General features: G+C 42.4%; 1 protein-coding gene across 1 annotated transcript in view; it reads left to right on the top strand.

Annotated features, from left to right (window-relative positions):
- Window positions 1-23569, top strand: part of PID1 (phosphotyrosine interaction domain containing 1) — a 199460-nt gene that overhangs the window by 96018 nt on the left and 79873 nt on the right. The gene's annotated exons all lie outside the window — the stretch shown is intronic.

The following is a 23569-nucleotide window of genomic DNA, read 5'->3' as shown; positions in this document are numbered from 1 at the left end:
TTTTATGCACATTTTGTCACCAGAAATTTGTTTTGAGTTTTGAGGGATGGGAGAATACTTGTTTGCCCGTTGATTTCTTTTGTAACCTTGGAGATACACTCCTTCCCTTACTGCCTTCCAGGGTGGGGAAGCAAAGATCCACTGATCTTTCTCGTCGGGGTGTTCTGCCCCCTCCCCGGTCCTTGCATAGCTGTGGTCAGACTGGGGCCTATAGCCATGTGGAGCTATGGCGAGGTGCACAGAGCCTCACACACGTCCATTCTTCCCCAAAAGTGCGCTGGGTGCTCGCTGGCTGCCCGACACTGGGGGCAGTGTGAGCAACCCCAGCAGCAGCTTTATGGGCTTAACTGCTGGTTGGAAGAGGAGGGAGGAGAAAACACAGGGAAACGAGCAAGGGCTGGTGAGAAAGCCAGTCTGTGAAGAACTTGTGGAAGAATCCCGTAGGCAGAAGGAACAGGGTGTGCTAATTCTCCAAGGTGGAAAGGGTCTTGTGGGTTTTAGATGGGAACGTAAGGGGCCAGTGTAGCTGGGAAGTTAAGAAGGCTGTGGTGAGTGGTCTAGTCGGGTGGGGGTTTAAGTGTAAAGAGCCTGGTTGTCATGGCAAAGAGGTTTTGTCCTTGTTACCCTGAGGAGCCACTCAGAGGGATTTAGGCAAGCAAATTATAGGAAGCCATTAAAAAAATGACTTTATGTTAATTAGATTTTATTTTTCAATTACAGTTTCTATTTCATATTATTTTTGTATTAATTTCAGGTGTACAGAATAGTAGTTAGACCATCATATACTTTACAAAGTGATCCCTCTGATATTTCCAGTTCCTACCTGGTACCATACATAGTTATCACGATGTTATTGTCACTACGTGTTGTACTTGACATCCCCGTGACTATTTCGTAACTACCGATCTGTACTTCTCAATCCTGTCACCTTTTTCATTCAGTCCCCCACTGCCCCTCCCCTCTGTCAACCATCAGTCTGTTCTCTCTATCTATGAGTTTGTTTCCATCTTGTTTGTTCATTTATTTTGTTCTTTAGATTCCACATGTAAGCGAAATTGTATGGTATTGGTCTTTCTCTGTCCCATTGTACATATATGCACCACAGCTTTTTTATTGGGCGCTGTTGATGGGAATGCAGACTGGTGCAGCCGTTATGGGAAACAGGATGGAGGGTCCTCAATAAGTTAAAAACGGAACTGCTGTATGACCCAGCGATTCCACTTCTGAGTAAAAAATCAATTCAGATGGTAACTCTGCTGCCGGTGACTCCAGTTCAGCTGGAAAGGGTAGATCCACAAAACTGGCCTCAGGTCACATTGGATTCAGTGCTCCTGGTGAACTGATGATATAAAGGAATTATAAAAATACTCACTAAATTTAGAATTGATATGAAATTAAATTGGGTTTTCTGTCCTTTAGAGATTCCCTAAACTCATTTCAAATTCTGTTCCAGTTGAGGAAAAAGGAGTCCCTCGAAAGCAGGCTGACGTCGGTAGGGACAAGTGTAAGAAGGAGAGCTTACTTTGATAAAGTCTACAGAGTATGTTTAAATGGGAGGGAAAAATGCAGTTACAGAGGAAAAAGATTTAACAACCCAACCCAGATACGGAAGAGGGGTGCGTGTGTGTGTTTACATATGTGAGTACACGCATACATGCGCACACATTCTCTGTGATCGAGAGATTTGGTAGGAGGGTAAACACTGGCATTGCTCTGAAAAGGAGCGCAGGGTTCAAGATGCACGGGGTGGTTTTATTTCCTGCGTACCGCCTCAGGTCACGGCCATTTAGTTCACTTCTTAAAGGGTGTTGAAAATGATAGAAGGAGATGGGAAGAGCAGCCACAGAGAGCGAGGGTTACTTTGGCGTCTGCTGCAGGGGCTAGTGGACAAAGGGGAAACCACAGTGACTTCAGCTGGACATGGGGAAGAACTGCTGCCTTCAAGGTGAAAACCACACCCCACCAGGCCAGAAAACTTTATGAACCCTCCATCCCTAGAATCTTGAAGAGGAGGTTCTAGGCATAGTAACCGTAATCCTGGAATCGAGGACCTGGGCCAACATCTCTTGAGTTGCTTTCTAGCTTTATGGTTTTATTTGATAGGAGACAACCTCCAATGTATCATTCTTCAATTGGTATACTATCCTACACTTTATATGTTTAAATTTTAACTGTAAATGTACTGGAGTTACAGCTTTTAATTTTCAGGGACAATATTGTATTTGTGTCCAGAGTCGTTCTTTTGTTAAAAAATACAAAAAAAAAATGGGTTAGATTTTGAACCTTGATATTTCTGTTTAAAATCTCCAGACCTCCCCCAATTTTTTTCCCAGTCATCCCTTGGAACAAAGTGCAATGTTTCCTCTCTGATTCTTGCGAATAACTTAGCTCACAAAATGCCAGCTGCAGAAGGAGCTCTCCCTGGGGGCTCTTGCCTGCCAGGAATAATGAGCATGGTGTAGCTCGGGCCCAGCTGCAGGGCCAGCATAAGGGACCCTGGACCCCCATCGTCACACAGCACTAGTTCTTCTTGCCCAAAAGCTCCCAAGTAGTGCTTGCATACCTTTAGGTTTGGGGAAGAGAGAGAGGCAGGGTGAAGCAAAGGAAAGAGGAGTTGAAAACAGATTATGGTGCCGGCTCCTCTCGGGTTCCCTATTTCCCTCTGATCTGTATTCTCTGTGAGTCCTGATGGGGTTGCCCTGCTAGGCTATTCATGTTGCAGGCAGCTGGGGCTTTGTGTGTTCTTCTCTATTGCTGCCACTTTTTTTTTCCTTTTTCCTGCAGTGGAGTTCTTTAACTATACAACCCACTGCATGCCATTAGGATGCTCCCACAAGAACCCTTGCTGGAACTGTTCGCAGGATCAGACGCTGTGTCTGACTTTGTAGCAACAACAATGGCCTGTCATTCCTGTCTCCTCCTGCCCGGCTCAGTGCAATCCTAGGCGGCTTCAGCTTGTTAGCAAACATTCATTTAATTAATAGTCATTGAAAGGCTGCTGTGTGCATGGAATTGTGGAGAAAGGAATCAGAGTAGGGGTTGTGGATAATGTGACTTACAGCCAAGTAGAATCAATAAGGTGAGCGTGCCCCCTCCCACCCCTCCAAATTGCCAGGGCTTCAGAGATTCCTGTGGGCACCAGAAACCCCTAGGGGCAGATTTCTGTACCTTTTCCCCAGAGATTTTGATTCAGGCACTCAGCTTAGTGGTGGCAAACAAGAGCCTGTGCTGAAAAACCAGCTATGTAATTTACACCAAGGGACGCCTGGACCCCGATTTGAGCTTGAGGGCCTGAACCACAGGGCAGTGGGTGATAAAAGCCGTGTGAGTGACACAGACGAGTGCACACCATGTTTGGTGGGAGCTTGGGCGGGCACTCGTGGGGCTGGGGTGGGTTTGCCACACAGCTGATTTGGGGCTGATGGCTAAGCAAGGACCTCAGGGCCTGATCTCACCTGGGATAATGCGCTGGCTCCCAAATATCACCTCCTCCTGAGTGAGACATGGTGCTTGGCACCCCGAGAAGCCCCTCTAAGGCCCTGCTGTCCTCTTCCGATTTGTAAGGGCAGAAAAATTGAACAACCTAGTTTCTGAGAAGGGTTTCCTGATTCTTAAACCATAACAATTTTTGTATTACTCTGTTTGAGATCCTTTGCCATCAGGAGTAACAGGTAGTCCCTTAGCTCTCAGAGAGGATGTGGTTGGTTTACAGTCTCATGGGACAGAGAAGACAAGTTTCTGAGCTGAAGGCTTGCCAGGCAATCCTCAAATCCTACCATTTCATGCATGTGCCAAATGGCCACTTTAGAAGTGGATCCCAGAATTCCCACTTATCTTATAATGAGTTCTTGCTTTTAATTTACATATGCTGAGAATTAGCATCGCATGTATCTACTTTTTTAATTTTTTGTAAGGAGAAAATTTTTATTCTTTCTTTTTTTTGCAGGTGATTAAAAAGAAATTATTATTATTCAATTACAGTTTTATGCCTTTTCTCCCCATCCCTCCACCCCACCCCAGCCGAATCCACTTCCCTCCCCCACCTCTACCTTCCCCCTTGATTTTGTCCATGTGTCCTTTATAGTAGTTCCTGTAATCCCCTCTCCTCACTGTCCCCTCCCCACTCCCCTCTGGCTATTGTTAGATTGTTCTTAACTTCAATGTCTCTGGTTATATTTTGTTTGCTTTTTTCTTCTGTTGAGTATGTTCCAGTTAAAGGTGAGATCATATGGTATTTGTCCCTCGATGTCTGGCTTATTTCACTTAGCATAATGCTCTCCAGTTCCATCCATGCTGTTGCAAAGGGTGTACGCTCCTTCTTTCTCTCTGCTGCGTAGCCTGTATCTACTTTCTACACTTATATCTTTGTGTTTATTTGACAAGTTATGTACCTATTTGGAAATAAAGTTATGTTTTCTCATTTTAGCCCAAGCATCAGTACAGAGGGAGAAATATTAATCATGTCATGCTGTCACGCTCACTGAGGGCATCTTCGCAGCCCTGCCGCAGCTCAGGCCATTTTGGTCATGGCATGAATCTAACTATGCCAGTATGCATACCTTTTTCCCTGAAAAAAGATAAATTTCTGATTTTGATATCAAGGTAGAATACATATTATATATTTATATGATAGCATATAAAATAAGATTCAGTCTCATGGTCTTTATTGGTTATTTTCCTTTAAATTCAGAGTAGATAGTACTTAGTTCTCATTTATTTTCTCTTCATTCTTTCTCAGACTTCCTTGTAAACACCAAAGCACATCGTTTCTGCTTGTCTCCCAAATATAGAAAGGTAAAAGTTGATTTGAGCTAACATATTTTAGAGACAAGGTTTTATTTTTCTGCAATTTTTGTTCTTTGTTGATTTATAAATTTCTGACTTCCTCCCTCCCTCTCTTCTTTTATTGCTCATTTTTTCATTTTTTTCTTTATCTGTAAGAATATGTTGTACACCCTTAGGGTGTTCCAGGTATTGATAGCGACACAAAGGTAATGAGTTTAGTTGCCTTGGGTAAAATAACGGAAAACCTAACATGAATTAACTTAAATCACTGAATTTTTTTTGCTTTCAAATCTGCATATCCAATAGGAAGAATGAGGGAAAGAAGTGGTAGAGAAACAACAGAGCAGTGTCCACAAAAAAGATCGGCTTCCTGACCTGGAGGGAGACAGGCCCACCCTGCAGGAAGTGCAGGGGCCATGAGGGAAAATGCAGTGTCCTCAGATTGCTGAGCAGAGGGCACCCTTTCCTTTGTTGCAGCAGCCCCAGCCCACCCCCAGAACCCTTAGGGAGGACGTTATTGCCTGGGGGAAATGAGCGGCAGTCTGAGGACAGGCTTCTCTCTAGCATCCCTGCTCGGGCAGTCCCGAGTAAACCCAGTGCCACGTGGACGGTGTGGAAGGCACACTCATTCACTGGAGAAATCTTGAGCCCCTGTTTGCAGGCTTTGCATTCTGGGTCTCTAATTTGACAACCCATTATTCAAGGTCAGGACAGAGCAAGAGAAGCACGATTTCAGAAGAGGCAATGAGTTCACACCTGCAAAGTTAGATATGTCTGTTGGACCATGAGTGGACAACACCCAAAGGGAACATCGCTGTGTGCATTTGGAGATTCATAGGCATCTGGAATGGGCTGTGGGAAGAGGAAGGAGTGAGAAAGGCACACACACACAAACTTACATGTATAAATAGGCACCCAGCTCTGATGTTGGGACTGGAGGGAGAAAGAAGGATCATTGGAAAACAAGCAAAAGAAGTTCCTCCTCCCCACCAGGCACTGAACTGTCCTCAGCCTGTTCCTCCCTCTGCATCCTGCTCACGGCACTCACTCTCTGGACCACAGTGTTCTAGTCTCAGAGGCTAGTGGAGCAGAGAAAAAGGATTGAACTCTAGGGACAGCTGAAGCCCCAGTGTCATTGTTTTGAGGTTGGTCTTTATATACATATGTGTATGTGTTGTGTGAGTGTGTGTGTGTATTCAACATACAGACTGCTTATGCCACCACTGTGGTACCTAGCATGGAAGCATATTTTATTTGTGGTTGTAATGTAAATTTCTCTGCTGTGAGTCCCAATTTATGACTTTGAATTCTATGCTTTGGTCTTCCCATTGAGAGACACGGTGGCTTCAGCAAAGTTGTTTATCCTTCGTGAGTTCACTTTTGTTATTTGATGACTAAAAATCTTTTCATACGGGCAGTGTCTTTATTTCATCTGACAAAACTCTTGAGAATGTAGATTATTATTCTGCCTGCATGCTTGTTGAGTAGGAGCGCCAGCTTCTTTCCAGGGTCACTCTTTCCCATGATTGATGAGTGTAATAAAGCTCTTTTTCCCATTGAGGAATTATCTGGGGATCCCTGACACCTCCAAACTATTTATTTCTTAGCGCCCACACAGCGTGAGGGCGGTGGCTGAAAATGGTCATCTTGCTCCAGGGAACCAGATTTGGCATCAAAGTTTAAGCTTTGGATTAACGTCAAAGACTCCATCTTCCTGGATCTCGAACTTTGTGATGTCACTGTGTGCTTTAGCCTACTGCTTGCCTTTCAAAACTCTTGGGAGATCAGCAAGGATTTATTAGTGATAAATGGGAAAACATTCCAATGTCTAAAAGAGATCTAATAATTTTGCTCCACAATCCTATGGAAACATGCAGTCAGTCCAAATTCTGCTGTAGAAATCATACCAACGCGGAAAATGTTCACATTAAATGAATTAAAAACCAGGTTGAAAAATGTTATTAGGACTCTATTTTTGTCAAATAAAATAAAACTAAAATATATGCAAACATTTGTAAGAGAAGGCTCATAGTAAAATATGAACACAAGTGATGTATAGATAGTAAGATTATGGGTAAAACTTTTGATTTTCTTATTTTTTGCATTTCCTAAATTTTCATCAGTGAACAAATACTACTTTTGCAATTAGTTTTTTAGAAGTAATTATTTAAGAAAAATATTTCCTTTGGAGAAAAGTTTGCATGGAAAGCTATCTGTAAGAAAGTCCATGTTAAATGGAACATTTTAGAAAACATTTTGTTTGGCTGGAGTATATGTTCAAGAAATAAAAATTGTGGTCTTTGTATGTCTAAAAATTTCTTAATTCTACCCTCATTTTTTGGTGAAAGTTTGGCCTGGTACGGGAAGATAGACTGGCAGTAATTTCCTCTTAAAACTGTGAAGGTACCGCCCAATGACTTCTGTGTCTTCTGTGTCTTGGAGTGAATTTTCTCCTGAATTCATCTACTTGGAACATGTTAGGTTTTTTTCAATTTGAAGACTCTTATTTCTTTGTTTTAGGAAACCTTAAGTAAAATTCCCACATTTCCTCCCAATTTTGGAACCATTTAAGAAATAAGAAATGTGACACAGATTAGATACAGGTATCGGTTTTATAAAACATGCTTTGGAGGATGCGACTTAGATGTGTAGGCTCACTGGAATTTCTAAAGCTTTCAAATTTTTGTTGAAGCCTCTAGTATGTTACTCTCTTTTATTCATTTTGTTCTTTTGTGGGGTAAGGTCAACTTACCATCTTTTCCCAGAGATCCTCTCTGAATTGTTAAACCCTCTCTGAATTGCTAATTTTAGCTCTTTGAACTTTCCTTGTTTTAAATTTTATCAGAGATGGAAACAGTGATCCTTAGCTTACCTTCACATATAGAGGGATATTTATAAAATACTCTGAACTCTTCCCAAGAGCAGAACTGTATAAATAAAATACTTTTGTTATTCAAATATAGCCCCCTTTGGTCGGAATGTAAAGGTCAATGAACTAGAGACCAAATGGTAGCAAATGAGGTGTGGATGTTAAAGTGGCAATAAATAACCCACATCATTAAAAGGTCATCAACATTTTTCTTAAATGTGCACAGCTATTCTTTTGCATCTCTGAGTATTTCAACTCCCGACTACCCAGCAAGTAAATTATAAAAAGCACTGTGACAACAGGTGCAGATGTGTGCCTTGGTGTGCCGAGTGTTCATTTCTTTATTTTTATTGAAAATATTATACATTCATTTCTTGGCAAGAAAAAATGATGTCTGGACTTCTGTGTGTACTGAGGTCTCTAAATGAGACATTAGTCAGATTGGCGTTTATGAGTCACCAGCCATCTTTGTAAGCCAAACCCAGGAATTATGAAATAATTTACTCAGGAAGTAATGGGGATAAATGAGGTTTATTATCCTGGGAAACAGGGATGCTACCTCGTGAGCTAAAGATCCTACTGAAATTATTCCCCCCCCCCAAACCCCCACCACACTGAAGGATTAATTCATTCTCTTTAACACTTGTTTTTGCGACACTTAGGAGCAGTGCCAGAATTCTCCTACGTCATCATCTAGCAATGCCTGTAACATTTGTTGGGGGCAGGAAAGGTGCTGTCCATCATTGTAAAGACATTTTACTGTTAGTCTGTTCATGGGATGGTGCAAAACAGGTGTCTGCTTTTCTCATCAGAGACTCTCCAGTTTGTTTAGAGCCCCTCATGCCTGTACGGAAAAGTTCCTTCTCCTCTGTTTTGCCTTCCTCATTCTCATTCCAATGGTTCTCTGAAATCCTTTCCCTCCTTGGCTCTTCCTTGTAGTCTCATCCAATAAGAGTCGTGGCCTATCAGGGCAGGGAAAGCTGTGGCGGCTTTGGGGCCCTCCACCTAAATCTAGAAGGCAGAGAAATCTTTTTCTTGGTAATACAGTGGAGTCCTTCCGATAGCATAAACCGGGTGTGCTCAACAGAATCTTGGTTTGGTTCCTCCTTCTTCACAATGGCCACCTCTCAGGAAAAAGGAAGGAGCAGGGAGGGTGATAACTCAGCCTGCAGTTTGTACAGTAGAGTTCTTCTGAGAAAAAGAGCCAAGGAAGGGAATTTGGGGACCCACTAGGGCAAGGAAAATTAGTTCGTTCATTCATGGTCACTAAAATTCCCCACTTGTAACTTTATACATTTTTTTCTTTTAAATTATACATCCTTTTAAACAAAATAAACATTCATTACTTATAACCATAACCTTATTGAGATGAAGATTAAATCTATGCACTGGACACTAACATATATCAATATTTTAAATACATAAAATGGAAATGCGGGAAGAATGAACTAAACCTGAAATAAATGATATTGTATGTACATATTGTTAATTGTGATGGCTTCATATTACCATTAGTGTAGGCATGGCTCCTTAATAATAGTGGATGTAAAACCAAATTTCAAGTGACTTTGATAGTTTCCATATCATTTAGCGGACCCTCTGGGATCCAGTTGGATCCTTAGTTTTCACCCCAGAATGAGGTAGAAGAGGTCGCATGCCCAGAGAAGATGTATCAGCTCCCCCATTTCCTTGTTATCTATTTGTGTGATGTTCTTCTTATTATCTGAAATCTGTCATTTATTTGCAAGAATCTCAGCTGGGTTTTGTTGAAACCAGATTATGTAACCCACGGAGATGGGCAAACAGGAACCGTAATGCCGTCAGCAGTCATGTGAGCCAGGCGCCCTATCAATGTCTTTCCACCATAGAGGTCCCACCCTTGGGAGACTCAGCAGACATGTGGTCTGGCTGGGGATGCTGGTGCCTGTCTGTATATTAAGCATAAGTCATGCTGAATTTATTTATTTGAAGATAAAGGTAACTGTAAATAGAAATTCTAATCCTTATCCTCGGGGATTCCTTTGCATACCTCCTGGGTGTGCACAGTGGGCCTGGGGGCAAAGGCCCTAGGGAACCGTGGTAAAAACATTGAGGCTGCTTCTTGGCTTTGCAGAAGAGCGTGCCAAGGTCATTCATTGGTGTGCGCTGTTTTTTCAAGAGGAGGAAATGATGGGCTGGCATCACATATTTAGATCTAGACCAAATTCCTCTCTTGGACTCCAGGAGGTGGGCAAGAAAGCCTAGACCTGTTAGGTTGAGTGATATTTTTAATAAATTGGTGGAAGATCAGAGTTAACATTCAGCTTTGTTCATTTCTGGACCAATCCTCCTGTGACACTGCTCCTTCTTACTAGATCTTGGGAGAGATAAGGAAAGGAATCATAATCACTTGTGTGGATGTTAAAGACGTCAAGATGAAATGCAGTTGGTCTAGCTTTGGCCAAGCACTGAGGTTTAATAACAAGTAACTGCCAGTCGTTATAGCCAGGATGGTTCATTCGCTAGGATAACCTCCATATTTGTAGACCAAGATTTCTTTGCAGAAAATACAAGAGACTTTCTCAATGCTGGGATATTTAGACTTAGGTGTTTTTTGTTTGTTTGTTTCTTTCTTTTTTAAAAATTCTTGTTCAATAGGTCAAAACATATGTTCCTGGAGGAGAAAGATACTAAGATTAGCACTATCTGAAATATGGAAAATTCCAGTCTAGGAGAGGAGCAGAATGTTATTTTCATTGTGTCTGCAGGATAAATAGATTCTTCACTTAGCTCATTAATCCGTAGTGCTTTGTCTTTAGGCTTCAGCATTTGACTCAATAACTAATGATTGTTTTGTTCCTCTGAAGGAGGAGGTGTCTGGGACACTGTATCCTTTTTTGTTTCTTTGAAGTGTGGCTGAAGAGAGGCGAAGTGCCTTGACAATGTTGTGGCAGAAAGATTGAGAATACGCGTATTCTTTGGCATTAGGTAGCATGATTCCTCCAATTTTGTTCTTTCTCAAGATCGCTGTTGTTATTCAGGGTTTTAAGGCCATGGTAATCATAACAGCATGGTACTGGCATAAAAACAGACATGTAAGTCCATGAAACAGAGAAGAGAGCCCAGAAATAAACCCATCCCTTGATAGTCAATTAATATGTGACAGAGGAAGCAAGCACATACAATGGGCTAAAGATAGTTTATTCAATAAATGGTGTTGGGAAAGTTGGACAGATACATGCCGGAAAGTGAAACTGGAGCCCCTTCTTATGCCACACACAAGAATAAATTCAAAATGAATTAAAGACTTAAATGTTAGACTCCAAACCATAAAAATCCTAGAAGAAAACAAAACATAGGCAGTAAAATCTCGGATATTGCTCATAGCAATATTTTTTCTGATATATCTCCTCAGGCAAGGGAAACAAAGGAAAAAATAAACAAATGGTACTATATCAAACTAAAAAATGTTTGCACAACAAAGGAAAACATCAACAAAATAAAAAGACAACCCACGGAGTGGGAGAACATATTTGCCAATACACTTAATGAGGGATTAATATCCAAAATTTATCAAGAACTTATGAAATTCAACACCAAAAACCCCAAACAATCCAATTAAAAAATGGGCAAAGGACCTGAATAGACACTTTTCCAAAGGAGACATACAGAATGTCAATAGACGTATGAAAAGATGCTCAATGTTACTAATCACCAGAGAAATGTAAATTAAAACCATAATGTGATACCATCTCACACCTGTCAGAATGGCCGTCATCAATAAATCAATAAATAAAAAGTGCTTGTGAGGGTGTGGAGAAAGGGGAACACTTTTGCACCATTGGTGGGAATGCGGATTGGTGTAGCCACTGTGGAAAGTAGTATGGTGTTACCTCAAAAAATTAAAAATGGAACTGCCTTATGACCCAGTGATTCCGCTTCTGGGAATTTATCCAAAGAAACCTGAAACACTAATTGGAAAAAATATAAGCAGCCCTATGTTCATTGCAGCGTTATTTACAATTGCCAAGATTTGAAAGAAGCCCAAGTGTCCATCAGTAGATGAGTGGATAAAAAAGCTGCGGTCCATTTACAAAATGAAATACTGCTCGGCCGAGAAAAAGAAAATTTTACCATCTGTGACAACATGGGTGGACCTGGACAATGTTATGCTAAGTGAAATAAGATTGAGAAAGACAAATACCACATAATTTCACTCATATGTGGAATCCAGTGAACAAATTGAACTAATAAGCAAAGTAGAGACAGACTCATAGATAAGAGAGCAGGCTGACAGCTTGGGAGGCAGTGCTCAGGGGGGGAAGGACTGAGCAAAAAAGTGAAAGGGTTCATGGACATGGACAGCAGTGTGATGATTGTGGATGGAGGTAGAAGAGGGCATAAGGGGGGTAAATGGTAATGGAAAAATATAATAAAAAATTTAAAAAATACGTGTATTCTGAGAGAGTGTTTGGTATAGGGAAGCTACATTTTCTCCTCCCCCTTCTTTTTCATGTCCTCGCCTTTTCTCTCTCCTTCACCCTTTCCTCCAGTCTCTTTTCTGACCTTCCCCTTTCTTCTCACTCCCCAATCATTCCCCTTTATCTCTTTTTTCTCCACTTCCTGCCTCCTTTCCTACGCTACACCTTGGATCTTATTTGTTCAACAAAAGCATGAAGTCCCTCCAGTTAGACAGGCTTAGCCCCCCTGCCCAGCCTAGTAGGATCATTTTGTCTCGGGGAGGAATATGCTCCCCTAGGCACGGGGCCTGGACTCTCAAAGGGAGCTGAGATCTGTTGAGACTGTGGAAGGGGAAGTGGAGACTGAAGAACATCAGGGAAATGCCTACAGCAACGGGTATCTTTGTTTTCCTGAGGAAGAGATTCTCCGTCCAGTTCTGTACTGTGAAACGACGACATAGAACATTACGATGTAGAACATTAGACATTAGGCTGCAAGGTGTCTTGGTTCCTCTCCAGTTTGGGTCCATTTATTATCCAGTAATCAAGTGGGCATTTTAGCGAGTGTGGAGATGATGAGCAGGGAGCTTTACAAGGGACTCTTGGAACCCATTTGGAGAGTAGTGGTTTCTGATGACGGGCAGGCACACGAGAAAAGCTGCCTGGGAGATCCTGAGAGATGGTGAGAGATGGGCAACAACAGGGATGGACCTGGAGGACATTGTGGGAGGCGAAATCAGCCAGGCACAAAAGGATGAACATTGCGTGATCTTACTTATAAGTGGAATCTAAATGGTCCAAATCATTAGAGCAGAGAGTGCAGCGGTGGTTACCAGGGGCTGGGGGAGGGTGGGAGAAATGAGGAGAACTTGGTCAAGGGTACAGTTTCATTTGTGCCAGAATAAGTTCTGGAGATCGGTCGCACAGCATGGTGACTGTGTATAACGGTATTGTACTGATACCTGAAATTTGCTGCAAAGGGAGATCTTAAGGGTTCTCAGTACACACAAAAGATAGAACCTGGGTGATATGCTAATTAGCATCGTTGTGGTGATCATTTCACAGTATATACATATATCAAAGCGTACAACATATAAAGTTGTACGCTTTAAATATATGCAATTTTTATTTGTCAGGTATGCCTCTGTAAAGCTCAATCACAGTTTAACAACATTTTTCTAAGTTCTGGGGTATTTTAGAAGGCAGCTTGTATGCCATTTACTCTGGTCTTCGCACCTGTTTACATGAATGTCGCCACAGTTTTCTCCCTCCTTCCGAGGGTCCAGGGCAGAAGGCAGGGCTGCTTTCTGCACTGATGTGATGATGGAGGCAATGGGCCAGTTACTGTGCGTTACCATCCTGGGTGCCGAGAACTTGTTTGCCTTCCTCCAGGCACATGGTTGCTTCCTCCCACCGGCCTCAGGTCCAGTGATTCCTGTGGAGCATCGTGTGAAGGAGACCTGCGCCCCTTTGTTTGCGTGTGGTCCTCTGCACAGAGGAAAAGCTTTGTCTGCTCTATGCAGTGAACAGCTGAGGCAGTTACCCGTGCTCCAGGATGGTCTCTCCCTTGCTTCATTCCGGTTTCTCAAACAGAACAATAGGAAGCCCGTCCAGCTTTCATTGGCCTTGATGTGCCTATATTTATAAGTTAGCCATGCGAAGTGCTTCCTTTATAGAACATGGAACTCTTCCTGCTGGTTTATGAAGCTCATGCTGGTTTATGAAGCTTCAGTTACCTGCTTAATTGAGGCCACGACATTTGACATAAATCCACCAATTCCATCCTTTCCTGCATGGAAGTGTCTGCTTGTCTTTATTGTTACTTTGTGTATTACTGATTGTCTTGCAGCCCTTGAGCACTGATTAATTATACAGTGTATTGGGTTCAAGCCTTTGTTCATTTCTCTGCCTCGATTCAGGAAATATTAGAGTTAAATCATTAATACCTAATTAGAAACGTCAGACTAAATTTAATGTGCTTGATTTGAAATTTAGTCCTCCGGTAAGAAATGAATGTCATCTTTTTCTGTTAGAAATGAAATATATTTTATGGTAAGGAATGGTGAAAGGATAAATGACAATAATGCTCTTTATTTTCCACACACTCAGGGCCCCTGGTTCTTTTCATTAAAACACATTAGTCACAATTAAGCTATTTATCCATACAAATGTGCATAATATATTTGAATAGAAATCATTCTATTCTCTCTGCCATTTTGTTCCTGGGACTTCCCTCAAGTGCTTGAAGAGAGCAACTTTTCTTTAATGAGGAGCAGAAAAGGACATTGCCTTGTGCAGTTTATTTTACTTGAACTTGATGACTTATGCAATGGTTTATGATTTAAAAAAAATCATGAACCTAATTTATTAAAGCTCTTAAATGTAAAAAAAATCCCTCATCTTTTCTGCATTTTCCCACCACTATTACGAGCAACACTTAGTAGTAGGAAATAGCCATTTGCCTTAAGGAAGTTGAATTTTTCTGCTGCACGGACTTTAGTTTACGGCTCGTTTCTTCAGGACAAACATGTTTACCATAAAGATCTGTGATGGGCCCTGGATCAGGCTGTAGGAACCTGCCACCCAATCTTGTCCGTCACTGCAGTATTCTCCATTCTGCAGGGTGTGCTTTTAGGTTAAGGCAGTGCTGATATTTTTGAGGGAATATTTGTCTGAATTTGCTCTGGGGGCAGATAGGACTAATAGTTTCCTTGGTCAATTTATGTCCCTGAAGGTCAGGATAGCTAGCCAATAGATTTAAATGACAGGGAAGAATCACCAGTCCTTAACTGATTTTTTTTTTAATGGAGGACAAACAGTCCATTATCTGCAATTCACAGGAAGAGGCAGAAGGAACTATTTTTATATATAGAAAGCTCGTTTGGGGGCATTAAAGTATGGCTAAGTCCAAAAGGGAGGAATATTACATTTTCAAAATGATTCTTTTTATTAACTAGTGAATAATCAGAAAACTCCATTGCACTAGTCATCTATTGCTGCATCAAAATAGCCCCCAAATTAGTGGCTTAATGCAGCAAGTTTCAACCAGCGTGCCACAGGAATTCGTACAGCATGCAATGCCTAACTGATGAGTCAGGGGCACTGACCCCTTCCCTTAGATTGCCTACAAAAAAAAATGACAACAGCCAACACAACAATAGCCATTGGGCACAAATGAATCAAAAGTACACCTGCTTTTTGGTCAGATTAGCAAAATAGATATATTTTTGGTGTGCTGAGGAATGTTGGTATAAGTTTATGTGTGCCATGAGAGAAAAAGGTTGAAAATCAGTGGCTTCATGCAACAGACCTTGATGTCTCACAATGTTTATGGGTCAGGAATCTCGCTGTGCCTTACTTAGCTGGCTGCCTGTGGCTCAGCGTCTCTCCTGTGGTTGCCACCAAGCCTTTGGCTGGGGCTGCATTCTCATCCGAAAACTCAATGGAGGGAGGTCCCACTTCCAAGCTCACTCAGTTCCATACTGGTGGTTGGACTGAGGGCTTCAGTTCCTTGCTGGCTGCCTGCAGGAGACCCCCTCAATTCCTTGCTACAAGAGCATCTCCGCATAGCAGCTGGCTTCCCTTTGAACAAGCAAGGGAGAGAGCAAGAGAGGATGAGCGAGACAGAAGACAAGATCTTTTTGTAACCTCAACTTGGAAGGGATGTCTCAGAAGGCAGTCATAACGAGGTCCAGACCGCACTCAAAGGGAGAGGAGTGTACAAAGGCACGCATGCATACTAGGAGGTGAGGATAGTCGGGGCTGTCTTAGAAACTGGGCTCCATATTTGCTGACCACTTTTTCAGACCTCCTTCCATTAATTAGTCAGCAATCATAAACTGAGCTTGTTGCTCACAGTCTAATAATCAGTTTTGCCTTTCACACAATCGCTCTTCTCCCTGTTTAAAACATGTCCATCCTTAGCATCAGGGCTTCCTTGCTGCTCTGAAGTTCCTTCTTGACTCAATGAGATGCTTTTATGCCTGTACCACTCTTCCTGCCCCGCCCCCACTTCCACTCCAGTTCAGTGTTGTTTTGAATCACTGGACATGCTAGAGACTGGTCTTTCTATAGCCTTAGGTTGTACTGTAATTAATAAGCATTTTTGTAGAGTACTTTTGCATCAGGTGCCGCCAGGAAAGATGCTGCCCCTTCATAAGACAGTCCATTTGGGTATAAATATGAAGACCACACAGCTCACATTCTGAAGCTTTAATGTCCCATTGTTTTTCTGGATGTGGAGCTTCCATCATCCCCATCAGGGCTAGGAGACAGTGCCACTCCAATTTATGATTGACTGAACCCGGTAGAACTCACGTTGGAGAGCCCTGTCCAAATCACGAGAAATAGATATTGGTGTATCACTAGCAAGTCAGTGCTGGAGGCATTGGCTGGGTTACTTTTTTTCTGTGTAACAGAGAAAAAAATAGGCAGTTGACTGAAGTGTTGACCCATTCACTGTGAGCTAACGAAGTATTCATGAAATGTTAATGAAAGTTCTGTGAGGTGTGTTTGTTCGTTAACCGTTCTCGCTTGGTCGTTTGACTATGAGCCTCACGAGAAAACAGGATTTCTTCACTGTCATGAGGGGATATGTGCACTCCCGTGTTCACTGTGGCGTCAGTCACAGTGGCTGTGGCACGGAAACAACTTGAGTGTGCGCGGACAGACGGACGGGTGGGCGATGTGGTGTACGCGCCCGCAAGGCCCCGTTACACAGCCATAACAGGAAGGGAATCCTGCCATTTGTGACCACAAGGATGTTTCGTGAGGGCATTGTGCCAAGTGAAAAGAGTCAAACAGAAAAAGACAGATATTCTCTGTTCTCACTTATATGAGGAATCTAAACAAAAATGCACACAAACAAAACATTGATGATTACCAGGTTGATGAATGATGTCGGCCAGAGGGCACAAACTTCCATTTAGAAAATAAGTAAACTTTGGGGATCTGATGGATGTACCCCATGGCGACTAGTTACAATGTTATATTGTAAATTTGAAAGTTGCTGTGATAGTGGATCTTAAATCTTCTCACTATAAACAACAGCAATAACAAAATGTTCATTATGTCAGGCGAGGGACGTGTTAACCTTATTGCGGTAAACATTTTGCATTGTATGTGTTTACCAAATCACGGCACAGCACACATGACCTGCGCCACATTATGTGTTAATTATGTATCAGTAAAGCTGGGAGATGAAAAGAGAAAAGGTGGTTTCTGAAGTCAGTCATGCATGCATCAAACACTATTTTTTTCTTATGATGTTCACTCCCAGACCCAATGCCGTAGATAGTTAATTTGGTTGACTGTGTCTCATTCGGCAAAAGTGGGAGATTAAGGCTTTACTGGACTCATAAGATGGTAGTGGATGAAGGATTGCAAATAGTGTGTTGTTGTTGTTGTTTTAAATGCTGTTTCTTTTCTGCTGAGCAATAGTGCCTGCTTTGAGATGAGCGATTTCAGTCAGGCGGACAGTGTAGGGACCTCTCTCCTTCCTGCATGGCTGTGCGGACCGTCTGTGACCAGTTTGCTTGCTGGGCTAATGCACAATGTGAGGCGGTAGTCAGGGATTTTACCACCTTGTTAATCTGCCCTTGTTCCCGGGCCAAAGGATTTTGGAGACAGAAGCAACTCTAAATCCGTCTTTTGGTGGTTGCCTATGCTTGAGCAACTTAATCTTCTGAGTCTCTCTTACATCACCTGTAGAATGGGATCGATACTCACTTGGCAAGGTTTTTGTGGAGACTGAGTGAGACTGTGACAGGCAGCAAATGTTCAACAAGATAGGTGTTATTTCTCACTTTCATTTTCACTTCTTTTTGAACTCTCCTAAACTCAAATGCTGTTTAAAGAGAGGTTCTTTCATTGTTAATTTCCCTTATGGCTTTTTAAAAACACGTGTCATAAAATTGACCGTTTCAGCCTTGTCAAAGTGTGTTGGTGCCCGTGGCATGTAGCTGCCTCCACAGTGTCGTGGAACCATCATTGCTGTCTAGTTCCAGACTCATCACCCCCAAAGGGAAGCTCATACCCACTAAACACTCCCTCTCCATTCCTGACGCCCTGCCTATCCCCCCGACCCCCACCCACTAATCTGCTTTCTGTGTCTGTATGGGTTTGCCGTTTCTGGATACTTCTTACAAAAGGAACCACACAATATGTGGCCTTCGGTGTCTGGTTTCTTTCACTTAGCAGAATGTTGTCAAGATTTCTCACCTTTAATATATGTACCCGTGTCACCAAGGTGTGACAGACACAGAAAGGATTGAATGAGGGAAAATAGTGCAAAGTGGGTCCTCTCCGAACGGTGGGCAAGAGGACCGTCACCTTCATAGGAGGACAAACCTCCTGAGCCACACAAGGACGGAGAGAAAATGGGAGTAGGAGAGATACCAGAAAATTCGTTTCTAAATCAGCTTATACTGAAACTGCTGCCCTTCTCTTAACCTCCCAGCTCCTTCACACTGACCCCCTTCTCTCTCTCGAACCCCCCTAGCTCCCTTCTCTGCCTTCTCTTCCTGCTTTCCCCTTCTCTATCTCTCTCTTACTTCTGTTCTTTACTTCTCCCTCTTTATTTTTCCTTCTTTATTTCATTATTCACTCTTTTGTTCTCTTTGTATTGAGGCAGAACTACAAGAGGTTAATACTCTGAATTCCTATTTGTGGGGATTTTCCCCAAGGAGAGCAAAAGTAATTTACATTAACCTTTGGGATCACATAAAAAGTCCAATATAAACAAACTGTTTTTTAAAAAAGGATGACATATCTCTTGCAAAGAATACTATATAGCTGCAAAAAATGGTGTTTAATTTTGTCTTTCATGACAGAGTATATATTTGGAAACGAAAAGACCTTTTTACAAAATAGTACTGCTGTATGGTCCTCAGATTTTAATAGTTCAACTAAGTATTACATATACTGTATGGGCATCTTTATGCAGAAAAAATAAGGCAATATGCTTAAAATTATAGTAGTCTGATAGTACAGGACAACTACTGGTGGCTTTTACTTTTCGTCTTTGTGCTTTCTCTAGCTTCAGAATTTTCAACAATGCACTACAACCACCTTTAGAATCAGATAAAAAGGATGAGAGACATTGTTATTTGAAAGCATGCGAATGGACTACTAGCTCAGTCCTTGGCCCTGAGGCCAGAGATCTGTCTTTGGTGTAAAGGAAGAGCTCTCATTGACTGAGGGCTCTCAAATGGGATGATTTTGTTTTGTACCCAGCGGACATTTGACTGTCTGAAGACATTTTTGGCTGTCACAACTAGGGAGGTGCTACTTACTGGCAGGTAGGGCACAGAGGCCAGGGATGCTACCAAACATTCTAAAATGCACAGGACGTTTTCTTCCCACCCCTAACAAAAAATTCTCCAGTCCAAATGTCAGTCGTGCCAGGGGTGAGAAACCTGCTTATTGGCCCTTTAAATATTTTAAATTAGCTCCTAGCATAATATCAATGGAAGAGGTCAAATCACTTGGGTTGTCTCTACTGGGTATAAAGAATTCATTTACTTCCAAGTGACAACACTACGTTGACCTAATTCGCTAAGACTTGAGGTAAAAGGGCAAGCTGTTTTTCTACTTTTATACCTACTGCCTGCTCGATGTTTTTAGTGTGGACAGTGTATCCGAAAGAGAAGAGCCCAGGTAATCTACTTGAGGTTAGTATGTTGCTACTAATTCAGGTCACAGGTTTTCATGGAAGAAATGCATAGAGGGAACCACCACGGAGAGTCCTCAGGTTGTGCACGGGCCAGGAGAGCTGTGACTGAGGGAAGAGTGCCACCTACTGCATTGTGCCGGAGTTCTCGCAGGTTCCCGGACACGCAGGTCTAGGCCTGGAAGTGCTACTTGCAGTTATTGATCTTGCACACTTTCTAGAGCAGGCACCAGCAGTCCTTTAAACAGTATTTAGTTGTTATTGGACCGAGGTGTAATTGGAAACAGCTGTGAGCCTTGTGGGCCATCCAGCGTCCGAAGTGCTTGTGTTTGAAGACCGAGAATGGATTCGTAGAGGTTGAATCTGGCAGTGAAAACAAATGTCTCTGGTTTCAGTGCGACCAGCCGGTCCCATTTTACCAAGGTAACCCGAAAGATTAAAAGTGCATTAAGTGCACCATTTCCAAACATCCCTGTTTTGTTTTTTTTAAAATAAATTAAAGCATATAACAAAATTGTCAACATTGCTTCCTTTTTTTCCCAGAATTTCTGCTTTGATCTTTACTCTTTGTACATTTTAAATGTACATTTTAAATGCCCTCATCTTTTCCTAAGTATTTTAAAAAATTTCTACAGTGCAGTGCATACATTTCAATATGTCTGTTTAGTAATGATAGCTCAGAAAATCATTCTTTTTTTATCCTCACCTGAGGACATGTTTTTGTTGCTTTTAAGGAGAGAGGAAGGGAGAGAGAGAGAAACATTGATGCAAGAGAGAAGCATTGTTTGGTTGCCTCCCATATGTGCCCCAACCCAAGTGCCTGTGCCCGGACTGGGGGTGGGGGTCAAACCTGTAACCTAGGTATGTCCCCTGACCCGGAATTGAACCCTCAACCTTTTGGTTACAGGGTGATGCTCCAACTAATTGAGCCACATCGGCCAGGGCTCAAAAAATCATTTCGTCCTACATTTTGAATTAAATGAGTCAGATAATTTGTTACCATGGTGAATATCTTTATTGGGATTAAAATAATTTGTCTCATAAAATTATATGCCTCTGTGAAATATGTTAATTCTTGCTCCTAATCAGACACTTAATTACATAATGAGCTTGGATTAATTTGTAACCTGAATCTAAAAGCTCATTCATACAAAATTCAAAGTGGTACATGTCAGAGAGAAACTATGAATTTCTAGCTTTTTGTTTCCAGTTTTAGGCCAATAGTAAACAGGAGAGTTTGTGACAGTTTTCAAGGCCAGAAAATGGCCTTGAAATGATACAGTGAAAACAATGGCAAAAACTGGATAGCTCATGGCCGTTTATTTATACTGACGTAGTTTGAAAGCCAGTTTTATAAGGTTGACTGTTTTCTTGATTTCTGTGGAATGGTGGCTGCCTGCATGTGAGCACAGAGGGGCCAGAGTGTGAAGGGGGTCCCTCTTCCTGATGTCATTGTCCTGGGAAGTACTGGGGATTGTGGTCCTCAGAAGATTATTGAAGGTATGACTTTGGGAAGATGGGAAAGGGCCATATTCATCTTCTAATGCTTTTTCCTCTCAGATCAGTGTATCTGTTCTTCCCTTCCCGCAGCCAGTTTTAAGCCTCCCTTCTCCCGGCAGTGAGCAGTCTGTACACCTTTAAAAGGAGATGATCCTACTAAGTGCTGTTAAGTAAATGAAAAGCAGGACACCCTCTGGACTTCTCGGAAACACAGAAGGTGATATCGAGGTCAAGAACAACACAGACATCAGTGTCTGAATTGTTCTTTTCAAAGACAGCTCCATACGCAACCAGAGAGGGTTTGCTCCCAGCCCCAAGCATCATATTACTAGGTCATCACTAAGCTTCTCCCCACTCTCATCAAAGTCGTTAGGCAGCAATTAGTGATTGAGATAAATACTTAGGACTGTTTTCAACCTAGGCTGAGTCTTCTTACCTCTTCTAGAAAATGCTGAGCCCTTTTAAAAACTGAATTTTGCTTGACTGACCTTTGTGGTTTATTTAGAACAACATCAGCTCCTGAGACCTTGGCTTTTAATTGTGAAATAGGATTAATCAGTGAGATGGCTAGCATGCCTTTTGGGAGAATGGACATTTTGCCTGACCTGTAGTCTCAGAGGAAATAAATCACTCCTGAAGTCTGGCTGTCAGGGTAATTTTTGTGTGTGGATGGGATTTCTTTACTCTTTTCACATTTTTTTTTCTTGGTCTAGAACAATCAAGTATTACTTAAAGTTTATTTATGTATGAGTTGAATTATGTCCCTCTCAAAAATTAGTATGTTGAAGTCCTCACCTCCAGTACCTCCTAATGTGGCCCTATGTGGAAATGGGGTGTTACAAGTGTAATTAGTCAGGTTAAGGTGCAGTTCTGTTGGTGTAAGGAGAGCCTCCAGTCAAATATGACTGGTAAAGGGGAAGCTTGGACACAGACACAGACAGGGAGAGTGCCTTGTAACCCTCGCAGTTCTGCTGCCACAAGCCAAGGGAATTCCCGCAGCTGGGAGAGAGACCTGGACCAGATCCTTCCCCAGCTGGGCCTTCTGGACACCTTGGTCGCATACTTCTGGCCACCTTCTCTGTGGGACAATAACCTTCTGTTGCTTAAGCTGCTCAGCTTGTGGTGCTTCACATGGCAGCTCCAGGAAAGGAACCCATTAGCCATGACGGACGTTGGCATTTCTAGTTAAGTTCCGAGGGCATTTATGAGAATCTGTTCTGTGCCAGAAGCTGAGCTAGGTGCCAGTGACACAAACTGAATTCAGCCTTCCAGGAACCCAGCCTGGTGGGAGAGGTAGACAGAAATGCACTGGGAAGTCTGAAGTCCCTCTAAGCTCATAGTCACTTCCCTTCAGTGGAGACATGAAATGACCTAAGAAGCCTACTAGTTCTCTAATTAACTTCACCACATTCTCCAGCGACCTTTCCAATCATCGCTGTCCTCCTGTGCACCCAACAAATGACTTTCTACCACCTGTCATGTGGCATTTCTTAAGTGACTATATTTTTAAAGACTTTTATATTTTCCTTTAAAGGAGGGAAACAGGGATTTTCCAAATGGGTAGAGTTCCTTTGCCTGCTGTCAACATCAGATAGGTGTCACTTTGCCTCTTTTCTTTGTGGCTTCGAATGTCTCATCTCTGGGGAGCTTTGGGGGGACTTGGACACAGCGGTGAAAGTTCTGCCAGCCGTGGGGCATGAGGGCGCACGCGTGTCTGCAGAATTCCAGACGGGCTGAGGGCTGTAAAGCTGTGGAGACAGCTCCTTTTCCTGGCCCCTCGTGACATCGCTATTCAGAAGTTCACTCCTAGTCTTGTGGTAACTAAGGTTTGAGTGTATTAGGTTTAACAACTTTTTAACACCCGTCGGTAAAAGTGGACTGACATTTATTTTGGTGGTAAAGCTGAACAGATGCAGGAATCCCAGAGCGTAGTGTCCTTGAGAAATAGTTCCTTCTTTGTGTGACTGCTTCAGTTTCCGGGTGGAGCCAGCCATTGCTCCTTTGCTGTAATTTGTGTGAGCGGTGTTGCTGGAAGGTTGCCATGGTTACTAGAGCCCACTGGGCAGCAGGACAGATTTTCATTGTAATTAGTGTGAATGTCACAGCCCAGCCATGGGTGCCCTGTGGAGCCACCTCCCTCATTAGCCTGTGCAGTTACTGCACAGGGTGACAGGAGAAATACGAGCATTCTGTCCCCTCTGCACACACTCTGGGGGAAGAGACCCTGCCCAACTTGGGAGATAAAGACAAATCAGATTGTCGTTAGGAATGTGCTTCTCAGTGATACTGTTTGTATAAGCTACTATT

The sequence above is a fragment of the Desmodus rotundus genome, chromosome 2 (assembly GCF_022682495.2).
Source record: "Desmodus rotundus isolate HL8 chromosome 2, HLdesRot8A.1, whole genome shotgun sequence".
Taxonomy (NCBI): Eukaryota; Metazoa; Chordata; class Mammalia; order Chiroptera; family Phyllostomidae; genus Desmodus; species Desmodus rotundus.
The sequence above is the reverse complement of the archived record's forward strand: the minus strand, read 5'-3'. Positions and strand labels throughout refer to the sequence as shown.